At 37.1% G+C, this 12,730-nt stretch overlaps 1 protein-coding gene across 13 annotated transcripts in view; it reads left to right on the top strand.

Annotated features, from left to right (window-relative positions):
* Window positions 1–12,730, top strand: part of TSC22D1 (TSC22 domain family member 1) — a 97,089-nt gene that overhangs the window by 26,797 nt on the left and 57,562 nt on the right. For 2 of the 13 annotated variants that reach the window (XR_015704616.1, XR_015704621.1), the window contains exon 3: window positions 6,397–6,503. The exons of 6 other annotated variants lie outside the window; for them this stretch is intronic. The gene's annotated coding sequence lies outside the window, so the exon portion shown is untranslated. 5 more of the 13 variants (XR_015704618.1, XR_015704619.1, XR_015704617.1 and 2 more) reach the window with 5 other exon arrangements.

The raw sequence follows: 12,730 nt of genomic DNA, 5'->3' as shown, positions 1-12,730 counted from the left end.
AGTAAAGAACTATAGGGTTTGACAGAGTATTGCAGGAGAACCTGGTGACCTGCTGTTGTCTGTTTGCCAACTCTTCCACTTTTTGTGGTGTGCTGTTACCCCGTTGCTTTGGGCGGCAGCCTGCAAGCTCCTGGACGGGTGTCGACCTGTGCAGGCTCTGAAACTCCGTGCAGAGGAAGCAGCAGCTAGGTGGGTGTACATCGGTCACACAAGCGGAGAGGCACATCCCTTGGACTCTCTGTATGCATCTCGCGAAGTCTGAAGGGATCACTAGGCCTGACTAGGTACTTCAGACCTATTGTTTCCAGATATTCTGGCATTGGAAAGTTTCTGTTCATCATTTTTCCTTTCCTCATTTTGTGTCTTCTGAACTAGTAAAGACTGTGACGTAACTGCATGATGGAGTGAAAATAACATGCTCAGACTTTTGTTATACTAGTAATTCAGAAAGTGTTAGGTTTTTTTGTGGTTTTACTTTGGCCAGTGAGCAGACCAGAGTGGTTGTATTGGAGCCAAGAAAATGGAATATGCTTTTGAATCCTTGTTCAGATTTATTCAAACTATTTATTTTCCTGCTTGTTGAATTGCTAAATGGCTTTGGTAGATAACTGGAGGCAAAACAAAGGTGGAGGAATTGGCAACGGCATGTCCCTCTTCAAACACCCTGTCTTGAGCCTGATGGTTACCTTTTCATGAATTTCTGTGAAACTTTTTCAAAAAGCTAGGATGTTAAGTATTAAAAGAATCAGGAGAGAGCAGGTATTGGTAAGTCTGTCTTCCCCTTGCCAGGCCCTGTATTTTGGGGTCTGATTATATCACCATGACAATAGGAGTTTCACAAATGATAAGCCTGGTTTCCCATGATGCGTTTTTAAGATGTATTAGTATTATGGCTGAGAAATTGCCAATATTTCAAATGTCATCCTGAATGTACCTTGATGAAAATGAAAGCAAGTCTAAGGATAAAGTCAGCGTGAGAAACAAAACAGTGATTGTAGCCTCCTAATTGAGTTACCCAACAAATAGGACTCTGCATTTTTTTTTTCCCTGAGGTTGTAAAGTATCTGAAAACTGTAGGAAGGCGCTTTTTTAGATACACAGTGTAGGAACTGGTGAAATCTCAGCAAAACTGTGTAAAGAATTCTGTTGCATTTATGATGCAGTCTTAGGTTGAGAACTCCCAAATTCTTCTTTTCAACTAGGCTTTTAGCTAAGCTTTTTTTATGTCCTGTTCTTTCTAAGAGAGTATGCACTACCTTTCATAAATGTTTCATAAATATGGTTTTGCTTCTATGGGAATATTTTGAACTTTGGTTTGTGTTAGGTACAGAAAAATAAGGTAATATATAGTGAAGGGCACTTGTTCCTCCCCAACGCCAAAGATTTGGGAAGAAACTTTTTTTTTTCCAGTGTAGTTTTTTGTACTTTTCTCATCTGTTGCATTCCATTTTATTGCAGCTTCATGTTCTAATAAAGCCTCTTTGGTTTTAGTCGATTCTTCATTTCATGCTGTCTCTTGGATGGTATTTATTCTAGCACAGACTAGTCTCACTTCATATTTTTCTAAAACGCACTTGTATTGGTGGTCTCAAAGGAAGAGTGCTCATGAAACTGTGCCAAGGATACTTCAAACTGGGCACTCAAAACCATTTGCAGTTGGAGAATGCTTTCAAAACATTTGTCCGTGCTTTGGTTGGTTAAAGGGGAAGGGATTCCTAAAATGTTGTGTACTTAGAAACTGGGAACTTAATGTTCTTCTCCCCCAGTACAGGCAATTAAAAGAAGTGTGGGGAAGAACAATTATCTCTATTGCAAAATATTCTTGACAGGGCCTAATTTCTTCTAAATGCTTGACTGCCAGCTCTGGTAAGTGCTATTGTGTGCAGTGATCATTTAAAAAAAAATGCATGCACAAATTTCAAGTTAAAATTACATTAAAATTTTGAGTTGTAAATTCAACTGATCAAGCTCTTTGAAATACAGCACAAATAAGAATGTCTATTGGTTATAAGTCTTGAAGACTAGAACTTGTCTTTGAGAATCACCCTCCTTTGAAAAAGCAGATTATCAAGGTTTAAACAATCAAAGTTTCCACTGTAGATTGTCATGCTTTTGTTTACTTGTTTAGTGTGTGCCCCTCTGTTAGGAAAGCTTGGGTTTCGGGGTTTAGTATCTGTGATGCCTTTTAACTTTTTTTGCACAGTGATGCCAAACATTTTGATACTGTCTTCCATGCAGCCTAAAGTAGTAAAATGAAAGTAATAACAAAAAAATGTTTCGCCAGCTTTGCATATTATTTAGAAGGATAAATTTAATATTAGCAGCTCTCTTGTCAAGCATAAAAGTCATTGCTTTTAATAAATGCTTTCGCTGGTAGACATTGTTGTATGGTATTAGAATGGCTCTTAAATATTTGGCGAATAAGGGAATATTGAACAAACTGCATCTAAAAACAAAACAAAAAGCATATAGGCTTGCATCAGATTGTGAAAGAAAAGCTGAATTGTACTTAAAAATAGCATGGCTGATGTAATAGTCAGGCTAATGTTGAAGCCAAAGTATTATACCCCCAACATTGGCTCCAGTCCTGCCAATGGCTTCATAAATGAAGAAAGTTAATGCTGCAGGAGTGTTCCAGTCAGTGGAGTTCAGTCAGTGGTTCTGCTACAGGGGGAGTGTAGGATGTAGGAATCAACCTTAAAAGATTTGACTTTCAAGTCTGTTCCCCTCCCACCCCCAGCCCCAGGTATTTTTGTTTATTATTTGAGAAACAAAGAAGAAGTTCCATGAGTACAGAGTTAAAAAAAAAAAAAAGAGGGGCTCTGTGCAGGGCTTCTAGGGATTTCTATCAGAAGTCTCCTTGACTGTGGCACTGCAGTTGTCCTTTTCATATTGCCATGCTGCTCTTCCCTTTGCCCCTGATAATTTAAGTTCTTCTCGTATCTTTCCTCTGCCTTCCCCACTGTAGTTCCCCTTTTGCTTTGTGTCTTTTGGCTTGCTGGCTGCCTGAAAAAAGCAGGCTGGGCTGCTGCTCTCAGCTTGGGTTGTGCTACCTGGATAGCTGCTCGTTGTCCACCAGAATGAGTCAGGTTGGGGTGCCTCTTGCCATCCCTTGCCTTGTGCCTGTGGAGGCAGATATAGGGCCGTGCTTATCCACTCCATTGCTTTCATGACACTCTCCTGTTCTTTGAGCTGTCAAACTGGATTTAAATGGAACAGTGGCTTAAAAAGTTGTTTCGTAGTGAACACATACCAGAAGTACTTGGTTTGTCATGTTACTTTGGGTTTTTTTTGTTTTGAAGGCCCAATCAAAGTTGAGATTGAACTGTGTGTAGTGGGCACTAATCTTGTGGCATCTGAGTGGTTTATCACTGCAAACCATTTAAGTGTAATAACTAGAAATTTGCAAGTTTATTGAGTTTTAAACAGTGTATGTGAACTAAGTAAATTTCTAGTAACTTTCAGTCATTTACTAAACAAAACGAATAATTCTGACAAAATATGGAGCTGAGTTTATTGTTATGATAGCTATGAATTATCTTTTCCTATAACTTGTAGGTTTTTGTGTTTAATGTTACCTGCAATTCTGAAATGGATTGTTAAGCTTGTGTGAGTTTGGCTTCCTCACAGTAACTCTGTTTCCTCCCATTGAATTGTGTACTTTGTTACTAGGCCATGTGGACATGGATTACTGATGTCCTTGTCTATAGTGTCATGTTTTTACCTCGAATTAACTTTGTTTACGCTATATATTCATGCTCCAAATGAACATGTAGTAGTAGTTTAAATTTGCCTTATGATAGGTGGAAAACAGGGTAGTCAGATGATACTGACTGATTGCTAGCTGCTAAATAGACACAATTTTTTTTACATTAATATTTAGGATGCCGCTCAGAATGAACATTTGCTCTGGTTTAAGTGATAAAGAAGAGGGAAGGAATACGTGTTTTGTTAATGCATGGGTGGGGAAAAAAGACAAGAAGTGGTTGTCTAGTGCGAAGAATGCTAAGATTTACATTTTGTCTCTTCACTTTCTTTTTAAAATACTTACACTTTCTCAATAATGTCTTTTACCACTGTTTATTAAGCTGCAGTTAAAGATTCATCATATGTTTGCATACTTTTTTTTAGTCTATACTCAGTATTATTTTGCTACAGTTAAAGAGCTCTAGATACTGTGGAGCTCAGAAATCTGTACAGTCCGGTTAATGATTCATTTCCTCAAAGGCCAAGGTTATCGTGGTTAAATTATTGGCTCTTCAGGAATGGTTTGCCAATGTACATGCTGCTAACAGGTGTTCAAGTGATTCCACTGGAGTTGTGGGTATACCCTTCCCCAGTGCTCTCTGCCCCCACTCTGGAGGTGGGAAGCATCTTCCATTTAATTATGTTGAATGCAGAATATATGTTTCATTGCACACTTTTGTAATGAACTGCAGTAAGTATGGAAATCAATTATTACTTGATTGTGGTAATGACAGACTATCTATATTTTGGTGCTTTTGATTTTTCTGCTGTGCCCCTTTTTTCTGTCTATGTATTTTAAATGTGCAAGACAGAAAATTGAATTAATGAATGAAAATATTGAGTGATAATATCAAGATACATTGCTGGAAAAGCAAACTTTTGATTAGCGTAGGCTTGAATATACCATATTTCTGAAATCTGTATTCATGTGGGGAAAAAAAAAAAACATGCTGTATTGGTGTGCTATTTAGTGCTCACCCAAACACTTTCTACAGCTTGTCTCCAACGAAGTCGTGCAGTTGCTTATGCAAGTACCGTTAGAATGCATTTTATTGGGTACCATATATGATTCTTCTGTCATGCAGGCTCCTTAAATATATATGCATGCTTTATTTTACAAAATAGAATGAAGGAACTTGACTGGTAAATGGCAATTCCCTGATGACTTGAAAAAACGACATTAAAAGACTGCCTGGGCTAGGAATAGGAGAATATTGCAGTAAGTTTCATCTTGAAGTATGAAGTTGGCAGTTCTGTTTGAAGAATTTTTCTGTTGGATTGAAGTCTACAATAAAAGTAGTTAAGAAATAAAAGAACAGAAAATTACTTGATGTTCACATGTAAAATTATATACGTGAAGTAATACTCAATGTAACGCTTGTCCAGCAAAAAAAGGAGGAAAAAAAAGCAGTTATGCAATATTAAACTCTGGTCTAGTTTGCAAAATGCTTATGGGGATTTAAGTTATGCAGATATTAAACTATGAATTAAAAATCATTTAAAACTTGGAAATAGCTATTTGGAAGAGTAACTACACTTAAAAAATACAGACTCATTCTCAGTTGAATTCTGTATAATGTAATGCTTAACTCTACAGCCTCTAGAGAATGGATTTTGAACACATGCCAACAGTGGAGGACTCTTACTTTATTAGGCATCTGTGTTGCAGTTTTCTTTGTTAGCTATGTCAAGCTTTGTCACATGTACTGTGCTTTCCTTTTTGTACGTTTCAGTAAACTAGAAAATTGAGTTTGACTTAATTTAAGAGTGTGTAAGACAGTTTTCTAATACGAGCTTTTTTGGATATAGAAGTAATGGCAGCATGGAACGCTTGTAAGATTTCTTTTTTTTTTTTTTTACTTTTTTTTGGTAGCTAGAAAGCCATTAAGTAGAAAATACAATAGTTTGCATACAATATACAGCTAAAACCTGAGAACTTTAATGCAGATCCCTCTTGGTCCTGCTGCAAACTAATTTTAGAATCTTGCCTTAAAAAGAAAATGTGATGTAAGGAAAGGAGCCTTGCTGGTCTTTCATAGAAGAGCTGATCTTAGAACTTACAGGCAGAAGCATTTCATTAAATATAACGACTGTTTTGAGGAAACACTGGTCTTTACATTTTGTCACAGAAATCAGAGATCCGGCAACTACTTTCATGCTAAAAGAGAGTCGTGTCAAGAATATCTCTGGTGTACGTTGTTGTCAAACTTGCTTCAAAATAAACTATGTGTGTTGTAGATATTAATCATATACAGAAATGTTCAGTAACGATTCAAATGGTGGCTTTTTCAAGAGGGTTCATAGTGTCTTGCGTGTTTGCCTGAGTGCATGGGAAGCTCTTTATCTGCCCTGGATTGTGTTTATTTTTGTCAATGAAGTCTTGACTCAAATGAAGGAAAGAGGGTCCTGTGAGATTCAGTGTATGGTTAAACACTCTCCAACCCAGATCAGTCAGTGGGGTAAGTTTCTATTTTGGCACGGATGTTTGACGTCTGTCTCTTTTCCCTGTTCTGAATAATTTTGTGAAAGCGGTAAGCCTAGGCTAGAAATAGATCTTTATGTGTTTTCATATGTATTTCTTATGTATGACTTGATACTGTTTGTTTTCTTCTTGCACGCAACCTAAACCAAGTGCTAATATTTCAACAGATACAGAATGACAGTCAAACACTGCACACTGGTATGCCTGTGAAGAGGCACTGCCAAAGTTAATTGTGTCTAGTGCAAAAGCTGGGAGTTCTTGCTGATCAAAGCAGGTAGGTGTGAAGGTGCTTGCATGGAAAGAAGATACAGGGACAACTCAATGCAAACAGTTTTACTTAAGCAGAGCCAAACAATATATTTCAAATGGCCTTTACCTCAGCTGACTTACGAACATTTTTATTATGAAATTTCTGGTGCTCTTATTCCAAGCCGTATTTGAGAGAATGACACAATTCTAATTTGATACTAAAATATGCGCAAATTTGAGGTACTAGTCTAATAAGGAACGTGAAGTCAGCAAATCTTTAGAAAACATTTAAATAGCCTAATTAAAGACAGCATGTTTTGTGTGGTGGTAGCAGTACAAGATAATCCGGAATGCATTTTTCATGTACTGTTAACACCTACTAGGTAATAATAAAAATGTAATTCTAATCTAAAACACAACTGACTGCACATGAGACTTTTTAAACTTAAATCTTGAACCTAAGAGTCAGACTATATATTGCAGAGGTATCATGGTGTGCTTGTACATCATTTGCAAGTCATGACTCTAAATTGGTTTGTCTCCACTGTCACCTGCTTGTGTTAGACAAAAATAAGCCTTAGTTACATCACACACTTAGTGCTGGAGAACTCGCACAGCTTGCAATAGCATTTGACATCAGTTTGTGTCTCAGCAGTAAGTTACTAGAAAACTCAGTCCAGTTTTGGCTGTGGAATTCTTATTACTTCTGAAAATGAGGAAAGGATCAAGCCGGTCAGATTGCATGCCAAATTTGTAAGCTCTAGAGTTCTTTTAACATAAAAGGTGTAGAAATTAGTATTTGATATGGAAAGCAACATAGTAAAAGTGCTCAATTCTGAAATGCATGTTTTCAGTACTTTCCAAAGTAGAACTTCTTAAAACTGGTGAGTTTAAAAAAGCAACTTATTTGTTTAGTTTTTATTTTCCAGTGCATCCATGTTGCCCTTTACTAACATTACTCTATTAAATATATATATGAGTAAATATTGCATGAAAGGGGCATTTTTGCTGTATTTGAGTTCTCCAGAGATCTCAGACACTAGAGGAAAGTCATGAAGGAGATGATCAAGGGTCAAAACCTACAGAGAAAAACCTTGAGCTATTCTCACCTGAAAATTCAGTTTGGACCTCACCCCACCACCCAAAATAAACCCAAAATCACAGGCATCCAGTCCAGTGTAGCTGTTGAACAGTACTGGAATCACTCCTCTTAATATTGCTTATGTGTAGTATTTCAGCTTCCAGGTTCTGCAGATAGACTGGCTGAAATACCCTGACCAGAGAAGTGTAGGAATTATGTGAAGATTGAGACCTCAGTAAGGAAAATGATGCTTTAAAAAAAAAAAAATTGTGTAAGAAATCTATGTAAGCTAATTGCATGTAAATGGAATTGAATTAAATCAAGCAAGCCACATATTAAGAGCTAAAAAGGAAAGTACAAAGACACTGTTAATATTAAGAAACTACAGATTTTATGTGATTTCTTCAAATAAGTTCAAGGTATACAAAAATACTGTAACCTTTGTTGCTATAGTTGAATTTCTTAAGGAGGGAAAAAGTGAACAACATGGCATCGTGTGATGTCTTAAACACTGATTTTTTTTTTTTTTTTTTAAATATCACTTCATGTACTCTGCCCAGAAGCACAGAATTTCCTGAAGGCTGAATGAAGGCCTGTCTTTATGACAGAAGTGTATATTAGTGCCAGTAAAGTCTGTTAATCTGATTTAAAGTGTGGTTTAGCTATGCCAAAAAAAGGTTTGCTCTCAACTGTACTTGGCATACAAAGTTGACAAGAAACAAAAAGCATGTTAATAAAGACATTTAAAAATATTCTTGCAATGTAAGTAGTCTTAAACATGAAAAAATAATTACAACATTGTTTAACAAATACACGTTTCTTTAATTTTATAAAATTGATGCATCTGTTAATGGAAATTATTTTTACAAGGTAGTGTTTTCTATAATCAACCAATCATTCAATTTTATACCCCTAGTGTTTTCCTGCTGTTACATACGTGCCAAGAAATACTGGCTGTGTTTCTCAAATGTGTGTTGCTGTGACAGCTGTATACAATTTTAGAATTCTCTGTCATGCTGAGTTCAGAAAAGCCATAGCTTTTTACCACTCCTAAACTGGCGATAGGAAGGGTCTTTCAGGGATTGGTTCCTATGCCAGTCTTGGGTAGGTATTGCCTGACGCCTTGTCTGATAATCTAGACAATGCTGCGGCCCTCTCTGGTTTTTAGTAGGCCCTTAAAGAAGTTGAGCACAAAACATTTCTGGAGAGAGGCCAAATGCTTTAAAACAAATTCTGAAATTCAGAAAGTTGAGATTCCTACCATTCTATTTGTCTGCAAGTTTAGCTTTTAATGATGGGTTGCATGACACTTAATCTTTTAGAATCAACACTTTGATCAATTGTTTTGCTGCCTTTTCTCCATCTTGGGACTTGATAACATTATCTGGTATAGCTGTGGTAATGCTCAATGACTTCTTCCCTTCTCTCCTGTCAAGTCCCCTCCTCCCCTTCACCCCCCAAAAAAACAAAACCAGGAAGTTTTGGGAAACTAGTATCTTTTCATAGTGTCAGTAGCTTGGAATTTAAACAGTCAGCCTAACATCACTGCTGTGGATATTTTAATATGCGTGTCATGTTGATGCTAGTTTCCAGGAGAAAGATGTTTTACTAAAATTTGTTGTTCTTGTAATGTTTATTTTGAATAACAGTTCAGCTGGATGCTGGTGGATAGATCCTGCAGTGGGTTTGCAGCCTGCACGTATTTCTAGAGGTATGACTAATGGCAGCAGGGCAAAAACTACTTAACCTAGAACAAGTTTCATTTTAGGAACTGCAAATACTCCATATGGCCAGTTGCACTTTAAATCCAAAATAATTGCATGGTGCTTTAAAATGTCAGTTTGAGGGTTGAGAAATAGTTGATCTGGCTGCAGGTAGCTTGAATCAGGTATGGCAGTTTGTGTTTTGTTTCCATGTTCTTTCACTTGGATCCTGCAGTTGTTGGAGCTGCAGTATTAGAAATAAAAAACCTAGTGTTGCTTGTATTCTATACCACTTACCAAATACATAGATGAAGTTTTTTCGCTTATTTTGCAGATGGTATTCTGTAGAATTTACTCACAATTGTTTAAACTTTTCTTTACTGGCTATTGAGCTTCTGCTCACTGATGCAGAAAAATGGGGATCACTCTTCACTGGCTCTTGAATTAGTGACTGGCAGTGAATCCTACCATGTAGAGAAGGAAGGTGGAAGAAAGCACTAAAGGGAGTTTTCCTCCCAGAATATCTATCAACAGTCAGGTCACTGTGGAAAGACATTGCAGAGATTCCTTTCTTTGCCTAAAGGAGATGAGAACATTGATTATAGGATTCCTTACCGTCTTCTGTATGCTCACAAACAGAACTACCAGTGTCTTTCCTGACTTCATCTGTATCTAAAAATCAACATACATTGTTCTTGTGTCATCACAGCCATAACTTCTTCCTGCTCCAACCAGAAGGATCCCATCACAACCTGCACTTGAGGTAAATCAGCAAACTCTACGGTACAGTGACTGAGAAGAGCTGTTGTATATTCAGCTCCTTAAGCTGACTTAACATCTGATCTCTTCGTAATGTGAATCACTTCTGATGATTGATGTGAGGCAACAAAAAAATCTCTCCCAGAACTCCCATAAGAGGGATTCAGGTACTTTGGATGGTCTATTATAGACCTCTTTTCCCTTCTTTTAAATCTTTAGAAGGGCAAAGGAGTATTTATTACCATTTCTCATCTCAAAATGCAGAAAGATGTAGTTGCTTCAGCCTGAAATGCATATCTGTATACATAAATCAATCAGGCTGGTATTTTTGATAGCTAGAACACAAAAATTACCGTCCTATTTATTCTTTTAGAGTTTAAGACAGGTCTTTTCAAGGGAAGAAAGATGTAAGAAAGGATAAAAATTAGAAGTAAAGGATTCTCCCTTTCTTGGAAAGGGAGAGATACTATGACCTTGACGTAAGGAAAGGAATTTAAAAACAAGTTATTCCTAACAGCGTTGTTTCAGATTGATCTTCCAGAAACTGTTTTGTTGTTCAGCTATTTCCATGAGGAAAACACCAAGGGACAAAGTCCTCATAAATGCTTTTTTTTTTCTTAAATTTTACATTGGATCTTTGTCTCTTCTACTGAACTGCTACATGAATAGAATAAGACCGAGTAATCCTGTCTTCTACACCCCTGAAACTTCAATAGGTGATTTCATACTGTGCAGTATATTGAAGGTGATCTGGAGTCTTTTTCCAGTGAATAGGATCTTTCCCTGGTGAAAGAAGATTTCTCAAAGGTAGCCTTGTCTTGATATTACAGAGGCCCTAGGCAGATTCCTGTTTGAAAGGAACCTGCAATAAGCTGGGTCATGCTGCTTCATCTGGGTTGATTTGCTCTGATACCTTCTATTGCTTTGAGCTGGAAAAGAATACTGACTTCGTAAGTGTTCATAGTGTTTGTAGGCTTCAACCCATCACCTGAAATTAAGCCTGTAATGCTGTATGTGCCATTGTAGCTATGAATTTTAAGTAGCAAGTATTAGCAACTTGAAAAGTTCCTGAGATTCAAGGTATTGCAAGTTACCTGGTAAAAAGGAACCTTCTATTCATGAGGGAATCTTAAGAAATGTGCTTTTAACTATATCGTCTTTTTATGATAGCTGCTTAGCCAGCAAGTACAGAGCAGTAGAAATTTGCATTGAACATGTTCTGTTTGTTATTTTTATCTTGTATCCTCTACCTTACTGGAAGAGGAGTGTTATAACCATCATCCTGGAGACATCTGTTGGCCAAGTACATTTATGTGTGTGTTGGTCAGTTATTCTTTCCAAACAGAAAGACCTTCTTTCACAGAAACATGCATGTGGGATGAAAAGACTGAACCTGACTCTAACCTGTGAAAGTTGATCTGAAATAGTAAAAAAGGCATTGTTTTGTCAAACTGAAAGGTATGGAAACACATCTTGGTCTTGTGTTGTTGAAAAGTCATGAAATTCCACTGAGACAATTAATCCTATTATTTCTATGAAATAGTGTTGCTATTTAGAGCAAAACCTCTTACCTTAGATTGAGATACCATCACCGTATTCAGTGTCCTCAGAGGAACCAAGAAGCAGAGTATCCTTCTGCATGCCCGTGCGGTTTCTCTGGAAGAAACTCGCTGATTTCTCTTGTTTTCATTACTGTAGGATATCAGGTTATGTACTTGATGGCTTTGTCTGTCACCTGTTTAAAAAAAAAAAAGGAAATTTTCCTGTCTGCTACTGTTACTGCAAAAATTAAAGATGCCTTTTTAAAAATACATTATTGCTGTCGTTTTAATGACAAAACCTAGCTTTTTTTTTTTTTTCCCCCAACTTCTCCTTGTATTATTTGGAGCACAATGAAGGAAAGTTTCTTTGAGGAGGGGGAAAGTTATAATTGAAGGACACATGAGATACCTAGCCATATAAAGCTGTTTTGTTTAGGTGTGTGCTCTAAAGGAGAGGATGAAGAAACACCACCAAAATTCCTCCAAAATGAATCAAGTGAAATTGCATCAGACATAATGAGTAGCATACCTCCTTGATTAACTGTTGGGTCATACTCTACCTGCTGTCTTGAGAGCAATGAAAAGCACTGCAGGTAAAATGATAGTGCCTCATCTGAGGCACACAGCTCAAGAGCTACCCTACATGCAAATACCAGATACTGTTGCTGTTGTGCAAAAGGTATTGCAATGGATAATAACCAGTAAATGCATACATGAGCAGCTATGCATATAATTGTGTCTTAAGTCCAGTGACTTCTAGTTCTGTTTTGTTGCATGTTGGCTCCATGCTACTGATAAAATTTCACAGAAGTCTATCAGCTTTCAGGATTTGTGAAGAAGAACATTTCAGCTCTCATGCATTATATTTTTGTTGTTCAAGTAATGACAGTTAACTCCTAGGACATCTAGGTTTTCAGGAAAAAAGAGGAATATTCTAGAAATCCAGAAACTTGATCCAGGAACTTGGGTAGGTTCTTAGCTTCCTCAGCAATCATAATGTGCCTAGGTTAAGTCAGAGGCTGTCACAAGAGCATTAAACTGCTGTCAGTGTTTGATCGATCTGATTTGGCAAATACAGTAGAAGACTTGAGATAGGAGTAAGGCCTTTACAGATGAGTTGGTGGGGTTAGGAAGTCATTGGTGAGAGAAACATTCAGGTAAGTATTAT

The sequence above is a fragment of the Nipponia nippon genome, unplaced genomic scaffold (assembly GCF_047370975.1).
Source record: "Nipponia nippon isolate SJK-2023a ecotype South Korea unplaced genomic scaffold, ASM4737097v1 scaffold_2, whole genome shotgun sequence".
Classification (NCBI taxonomy): Eukaryota; Metazoa; Chordata; class Aves; order Pelecaniformes; family Threskiornithidae; genus Nipponia; species Nipponia nippon.
Note: the sequence above shows the minus strand (reverse complement) of the source record. Positions and strands in the feature narration are given on the sequence as shown.